Below are 8,456 nucleotides of genomic sequence, written 5' to 3' on the forward strand. Positions count from 1 at the left end.
TGCACATACAGTTTAAGTATTTTAAAGGATTTAATCTAAAATTCACCTCCTTTTCCCTTAATTTAATATGATCTATTCCCGGAGGACCACAGTCCCTGTTACTGCGAAGTATGTTTATTTTTCCACTTCTAAATTAGTCTTAAATTTAACAAAATTTGTAATAATTTATAAAAGGCGGTCTAGGCAAGAAACGTTGAAGTCAGTTCCGTAATTCTGTCCACTACAGCCACGTAAAGCCATTTCTAGCAGCTTTTATTTTACTGTAAAGACTACAGGATTACTGATAACTTTCAAAGCTGATGATAGGCTCTGAAGAATTACTGCAAACAACAACCAAGGCAGTGAACAAACCATGCCCTGCCTGTAAAAGGACTGCTACATGCTGCAGATGCAAGCAGATCCTCTAATATTTACCGCAATCATACACATTGATAGTAGAAAAACTCATTAACTCATTGCTTACAGTATGAATGACAATTGAGTTAGCATATGAATTAACATCTCTTGTACTGGTTAGCAGTCCGTTCAGCCTATTGTTTTATTCCTCTCACTATCTTTTATTCTCTTAGGGATGATTTTATGTTGAGAGAAGAATTCACATGCACGACCAATCAGTGCATGCATATATGTGTCTGCATGCATTTAATACTTTTTTTTTGTTATTCTGTAAAGTAGCCTTTACTCTTTTTTTTCTCTTCCTGACATGCAGTTTAGATGAGAAGCAGATGTGTTGGCCTCCTGACACTATGATTATCACCACCTCAGCGTGTTCTTTCTGCTCCCTCTTTCTCTGAATGTCATTATATTTCTTCTTTTCTGTAGTTTGCGTGTCTCCTTTCATCCATTTTTTTTGGAGTGCAGATGGATAAGGTACCCTCCTCAAACTGTGTAAGGAAATTCACTAATGGATGGTGAAATAGATAACTCTGTCAGGAAGATATTGAGGAAACATTTGATATTGTTTTTCAATCTGTAAAGCACTGAATTGCATGTGTATAAAATCATGCACTATGAATATACATGTACTTGTGTAGAACATAACAATAACTGCAGAACAAATATGGTGGATAATTTTGTCTTCTTGCTCGGTTGCCACCCTGGATATCCTCAATTTATCCCATCCCTATTAAGAGTCTCTCCCCTGTAAGACTTCCCTGTGTGTGCAATAAATATAGCAGCATGGGCCATCTGCCATTGTGGTGTCTGCACTCCACATGACCACAAATACTACCTTGTCTTTCTGCTGAATCAGTGGACAACCCAGAGAAAAATGAGCCCATAGCTCAGAGATGAAACACACAGAGCTACGGAGAGATATGGTGTGATAGACTGACTGAATCACGACTGCAATGTCTCATTTTCCCAATTAAAACATTAACTATTGATGCACCAGCAAAGCATGTCTGCTTCACGCTACACTGCACCTTCTCTGCCTGCTTCATGGGTGCAGCCCTGATGGAGGACACAGAAATCACTCTGACCTGTCACTCAAACGACCTGTCGACAGCTGATTTAGACTCTCAGCTTGTAGGTAAGCCGCAATATAACAAGTTGGTTATCACTCAAACCAGCTCAGCATTCCCTGATCTGCAACATCTACAGAACATTTAATTTTTTTTTTTGACAGTTTGATCACCATAGTAATAACATATATACCCTGCACAAGGACATAGTAAACTGTACAAACTTTATTCTCTGTGATATACATGTGGCATTTACCAAATTTGCAAAAAATAAGATGTTCTAGTTGCACAAGCCCCCAAAACAGACATATATTTCGCAGGACAGCAAGCAACATGAGATTAAGATGCATAGTGATTATGTCACAAGTCCCTTCAAACCTGGAGGTGCAGTACTGTACAAACGTAGTTTACAGTCCTTGCATCTTATATACATCATCCTTTCTGAGTTTCAAAGGAAAATCCACCATAAGCACCTCAGTACTGTTAAAAAGAAAATTAATTAGTCAACAGTTTCTGAATTACATTTTGTTGTATAGCAGCCATATGAATTTCTCCACCAACAGTAGCTTTAGCAGAATACAACAGAGTACACCCACAAAGCTTTGAATGTGAAAGAACAACTCCCACTCTCCTGTTTTCACCACAGTATCACTGTCACTACTTCTCTCCACACCAGTTCATAAAGCAGCTGATCGCAGCACGATCAGGTGCAACAAAAATGATCACAATTTTAAGACTTTCCCTTTAATCTCAGTGAGACCAATAACCAGTGAACTCAGCTGTTTGATGATTTCCAGAGCTCCTGACTTCACTCCCATTTTAATGTGGCATTCTTTGTCTAGATTTAAAATCTGTCCTTCTCTTCACTGGAGTGCTTCTGAATTTCTCCTCATCCGTGAAGCTTTCTCTCCTATTAAAGTCTGACATGTGGTTTGAAAAACATTTTAAAAAGCATAAATCTCACCTTTGTGGGTGTTCATTGGGTGTTTCAGTCGTGTTGTTTGACACTGTCTTTTTGCACTCAGGAGAGCTAAATTCTGCTACCACAGAAAACATTTTCTGTGACTGTTAGCATGTCAGGCCTCGCCATCTTTTAACGCAACATTCTGTGTGATGCCTGGCTGGGTCTGTAGCATCTGTAGCAACTTGGTCACTTGACAAATGACTTCCTGTCGATTTCTTTGGTAAAGACATCGATATACCACTTTCCACTTGTTTCTGCTAATTTAATGTTTATTTCCTCCGTGGTAAGCTTACTGAACAAGTTTAGGATTGACTAACTCCAACAGCAACACTGTAGATGTGCTGAAAACTCGCAAGCCTCGCAATGTTAGCCTCGCAGCTGAAGGGTCAGATTGATTCAAAGACAGATTGTTAACACATTGCTGGTATTTTCATGGTATTTGTCTTGCTTTGATTTTATGACTATCCCGGTGTTTTAATAATCATGAATGCAAAGAGTCTTTTTAGGTTGATTTTCATTTTATAGATACAGGCACACGGAATTGCACACAGGAAAAAGGGATCTGCAGTATGGCGGACTGTGCTGACACACAGAGGATGGACCAAGCCTGCAGCCTCCACATGCTAAAACATGCCCCGCACACACACACACTGATACACATTCACACATATTGTAGTTAAGGAATTGAACAGTGAGAGCTTCAATTGTATGAGGAAGAAGAAGTGCAGGACTGATTTTGTGAAAAGGACACAAGGATAGAAAAAGGATAATAGAGTAAAAGCATGAGGGGATGGTGTGTGGTGGGGTGAGAGGTTTGCAGAGAGAGTGTGAGGGTAAGTGCAGAAAAGAGAGCCGGAGAGGAGAGGAGAGGAGAGGAGAGGAGAGGAGAGGAGAGGGAGGAGTGTACATGGTGTACCGCGTGTGCCCTCGCCAGTCATGACTGTGCAGGAGCCTCACCATGACAGAGCTCCCGTTCCCATGACGACCCTGCCTGTCAGATGGAGGAGAGAGAGGTGGAGGGATGCAGGCAAGGAGAAGAGAGATGGAGGGAAAGATAGAGAGAAACACAAAGATAAAGAACATCTACTTACGGCGCTGTTGCTGTGCCGTTCCTCTGCAGAGGTGTGTCTGACATGGCTGCAACCCTCCTCTCTACTGGTCTCCTTCCCTTCTCTTCTTCCTCGTCCTCCTCTCCTTCTCCCGTCCTCTGGGTGTCCTTTTGACAGAGCTCTGTCCTCCTCTCTCTTCCTCCTCTCCTCCTCCTCCCTCCTCTCCTCTCCTCCTGGCTTTTCCGCGTGTATTCGTCACGCCAGACTGTGTCAGAGCAGCTGCTTCTGCCACTCCTGCAGCGTCCTGGTCCACCAGCATGAGCGGATAGATGTAAGCATCTTTGTGTCTGTCTGTGTGTGTGTGAGATTGTGTGAGTGTGTGTGCGTGTGTGTGTGTGTGAGAGAGAGTGGTCGCTTGTGTATGTGTAAATGTATAAATGTGCAGGTGATGCAGTCAATGGGAGAGAGAGAGAGAATGAGGTAAAAGGATGCTGTGACTAGGAGTGAACATGATAGATGGGGATGAGAGGTAAGGAGGATGAGATGGCTTAGATGAGACAGAGGGATAGAGAGCAGAGAATGGCAAAGAGACAGCAGAGAGATAGAGAAAAGAGCCTTAGGGGAGTTACAAGATAATGAAAGGAGTGGCCAACCTGCTCATTCCAGCTGCTACCCTGAGAACAACCTTTCCCCTTTGAGACTGAGGAGGGTTTAATTTAAAGAGGCAAATACTATACTCAAAACCGCTCCATTGTTAAAAAGAAAAAAAAAAAGAAGAAATGTGCCTATACAGGCGCATCTCAAAAAATATATTGTGGAAAAGTTAATTGTGAGCACCAGAACCAGACTGAGAGATTAAAAGCTCAGGAAACATTTGAAGGTGTTTTGAGTTAATTAGCTGATCAGAGCTCTTCTCAGGTCAACATTTCTGTATTATACATACTTTATTCTAAAATTCTAATACATTTTGAGATACTGGACTTTTGGTTTTCATGAGCTGTAAGCCATCATCAAGATTTAAAAAAAAAAAGGCTTGAAATATTTCACTTTATGTAGACTCTGTGTTTTACATTGATGGTGCTTGGTGCTCAGTCAAGATGGACATTCTTTCCAAAATGTCAGACTTTTTAATGTGAAGATAAAACCATATTATCATCTTGTTGCTGCTGTTTATATTCCCCCAGACACAAATTCAATTCATTGTTTTATTTTATTTTATTTGTTACCATTTTTTAATATACACCGAATTATATGATAAGTTCTGTGTGTGTAGCATGAAGGGACTACAAACTTTATTTTGTTATAGAACCTTGTGTTGTGTAACGACAAATAAACAACCTTGTACCTCTTGTACCTTAAACTGTTTCACTATAAATGCGTCAAGACTTTCTGCGCACTGGTGGCCCAACACATGAAGCGGCTAACCATTCCTTTTTCACCCCTACCCCTCAGACAGCCTGAGTCCACCGCTGGAGACCGTAGTACAGAGCATATTTCATTAAAAGATAACATGCTGAATGCCCACAATATTTTATTTTCTTCAAACCAGTGTGAAGCATCCACATGCCTAAAAGTCAGTGAGCACAAGTGCATTTGATAAAGTTTGGCAGTATTTTCGAAGACTGCTATTTGTATACTGCAAATACAGCAACACAGATATACAGACATTTACAGCAGAGTGATGCTTCTTGGCATGCCACCAAACTTTTTAAAAACAGAATATCTCTTCTGATGCTAGACAAGACAAGAATCCAGTTGCTAATGTAATGTATAGTGAGAACAGTTTAGTCCATGGGGGATTGCCTCAGATATTTCTCCAAACAGGAGGCTCAGCAGACTTTTTATTGGTTCTATAACCTAGTGGTACTCTGCAGTACTCTGCAGCAGTGACTGGAGGACAGAGAGAAAGCAAGATCTCTTCTTCCAATTTTCTACTCTTCCTGCCCTCTCCTATTCCTCCCTTCCTTCTTGTCATCCTTCTATCTTTTTGGCATTCCTTTGTTTCCTCTTTGTATGTTTTTCTAGGTGGCCTCTTTCTTTGTTTATGCGTTTTCAATCCTTCTTTCCTACCGTCTTTGTTTACTTCCCTCCCTCCCTCCTTTCTCACTTTCTCTATGCCTTTTCCTCACGTTGCTTCATTCCTTTTCTCCTTCCCTTTTCCTTCCTCCACCATTCCCATCTCTCCTATCATCTCCCATTTTTTCCCCCTGTAGAGAACTTACTGTCCCACCCGTGAGCATGTTCTTCTTTACAGTCAGGAATGAACCAGTTTAAGTGCAACCTGGTCATTTTATACAACAGAGGTCCAACATCAAACATACTTTAATATGTATACATTCATTAGATTAATCAAACAATCTTTATATTTTGATAAAGAAACTTGAAGCAGTTATATTGAAAATGTACAGAATGTACAAAGCACAAAGTGAAGGTCACATCTCTTAAAGTGCCACAACATTTCACATTCCTGGCTGTCACACATTTAGATGTTTACACTTGGAGAGGCTGTTCTTCCTAACTTATCTGCCTTCTCCCTCCTCCTCTTCATGCTGAGCCGCCGGTTATCATATTGTGAGGTATGTCAGTTATTCCGAGGCAGCTCCTCAGGTTGAGGTAGCGACCTTAAATGGGCATCACACGTTGCACCCTCTACCCTTCATACGCTCTCACACATCAACACTCGCTCCCACTCCCACGCACCCTGCCTGCTGTGCTTTATGAGAGTTATCAGTGTGTCTTCGGTCAATCATATTGCAGAAGGTAGGCAAGCTGTTGCATACAATAAAATGGTTAAAGATTACAAAAGATTGTAATAACTAATCATAACTTAATAACTGCATCATCTCCCCAGATCAATGGCAATAAATGTATTCCTGCTCTGTTGTTGAGTAATAGAGCTACAAATTGAGACGATGCCATCCTCAAAATTGATTTGATCTTAACCTGGAAAAAGATTTGCAAATACCACAATTAAATTATGTTTAAGCTTATACATGTACTGTCATGTGTTGTGCCTTATTATGCTTTAAAAAATAATGGTGGTGGTAGTAGATGATGAGCTTTTTTGTATGGAGTATACTGCCATCTTGTGGATTTCTAATGCCATTTGAAAATACCAGACCATGGTGATCACTACTGGTAGTGTCAAACACACATGTGCAGAAAGCAATGGCCCTACTAAATGTCTATAAGCTTTGGTTCAATTCTAATACATAGAGGGGTGTGCTGTATTCTGAAGATGCAAGATGAAGCAGAAGTGGTAAAAGAGAGATCATAATTTGTATCAGATAGACTTAGAGTCCAAAAAATTCTGCAGGGATTCTAAACTGTTATACATAAAAATGCATAAAATAGTGCAGGACATGTTTGACAAATTATCTGGTATAAATTGTCTGCAGCACCAGTGCACAACATACATGGAATTATAGTGATTGCACCACCTGAGGACATCCAATAGAGGGCACTGCGGGTCAGATTTCAAAAGGGATGTAACACATTCCAAATACAGTTGAAATGTATGCATTTCAAGATTATTTCTCATTAACTCTGTGTTTTTTTATGTATACCTTCACTGATGCCATAACTATGTGTGTGGCTAAATTGATACAGTATAGGAAAGGGAATGTTAGTGGAAGCAGCAATGAAGTGAGAGTCAAAAAGTATAAAAAATATACACACGAAATGACCTGATCTCCCTGCAAAGAGGCTCACATCTCTTGTAAATTAGTCTAGTTTTTATTCCACATTTTGCATGGTAAATTTTGTGTCATTTGTGAGGTTTTGTTATGCCCATTTCAGTAGGGTCAGACACAATTTTGCAGGATATGTCTTTACAATATTGCCAGTTCAGATTCCTGCACACTCAAGACAGATGCTGTAGGCAGACAGCCAGACAGATAGACATGCACACACACTTAGGAAGGCAGACAGAAAGCGAGTTGGTGATGCTTCATGCTCCAGTGGGTTTTGGTTGTTGATCCAGAAAGTCTGTCAGCTCAGATAAACCAGCAATACCACGGGAGCCACAATTGGGATTCACTTTGACCCACTTCAGAAGCGCTCCAAACTGTTTTACTACAGCACATTTCTTTCATCTCCTTACATGGGGGACAAAAGGGTGATTAAATTAATCGAGTCACTGTGCTGTATTGGATCTCCTTTGACCTCATTGAAAACAAAACACACATTTTTATTGATGAATATGAAAGTCAAAAAAGGATAAGAAATGTATAGATGAGAGTGAAAATGTACATTAAACCATTATATTATATAGGTTAAAAAAATAATATATATATATTGCATATTGCATCACTAGTATTGATCCTTTAGTATTAGTACTAGTATTTATCCTTTAAAAAGGTACAAGTTGTGATCCAAAAGTCAGACAGCAATTTGCACATATGTATTATGGTCTGAAACATACCTATGTACAGTGAGAGAAGAAGAAGAAGCAATGGAAGTCAGTTATAGATGAAAGATAACTAAAGCTAATTCTACTTGAGGTGTGCAAATACGTTTGTTTGCGACAATGGTGGTGATAAACAATTCATTCACATCCTGGGCAGGATTTGGGTGATGATGAAGGATGATGACATCCTTCTTGTCGGTGCTAAGTTCTTCAAACAAATGAAATATTTAACAAATGTTTTCCATGCTCTGTTAAATCTGGGTGATTTTAACACCCATCAAAATGTAAAATAAGGTAAATATGTTGCAGCCACTGGCTTTGGGGGCCTTTGGGGTCAATTGTGAGGTGTCTGACAACAAAGGATCCCTACGAGTGACTCTTGGTGACACCCACTGTTTTTAACAAGAAACAGAAGTAACGTTAGGAAATAAAGTCTTGCTAGCAGTTCCTCTAAATACACAACAAACTCCTCTCTCAGTTCGGGGCTGCTGGCTGAAGCCATCTACTGCACGGATTCCAAAACCTTTGGTACCTCCTAGTCATTTTGACACCAAAATTTATGAAAATAGGGT

General features: G+C 40.0%; 1 protein-coding gene across 1 annotated transcript in view; it reads right to left on the reverse strand.

Moving 5' to 3' along the window:
- The window catches only part of LOC123981291 (A-kinase anchor protein 2), an 87,538-nt gene extending 84,016 nt beyond the window's left edge, over positions 1-3,522 (reverse strand). Inside the window, exon 1 of the mRNA XM_046065973.1 lies at positions 3,519-3,522. The gene's annotated coding sequence lies outside the window, so the exon portion shown is untranslated. The remainder of the gene's footprint in view (positions 1-3,518) is intronic.
- Between the last annotated feature and the right edge of the window lie 4,934 nt (positions 3,523-8,456).

The sequence above is a fragment of the Micropterus dolomieu genome, linkage group LG13 (genome assembly GCF_021292245.1).
Source record: "Micropterus dolomieu isolate WLL.071019.BEF.003 ecotype Adirondacks linkage group LG13, ASM2129224v1, whole genome shotgun sequence".
Classification (NCBI taxonomy): Eukaryota; Metazoa; Chordata; class Actinopteri; order Centrarchiformes; family Centrarchidae; genus Micropterus; species Micropterus dolomieu.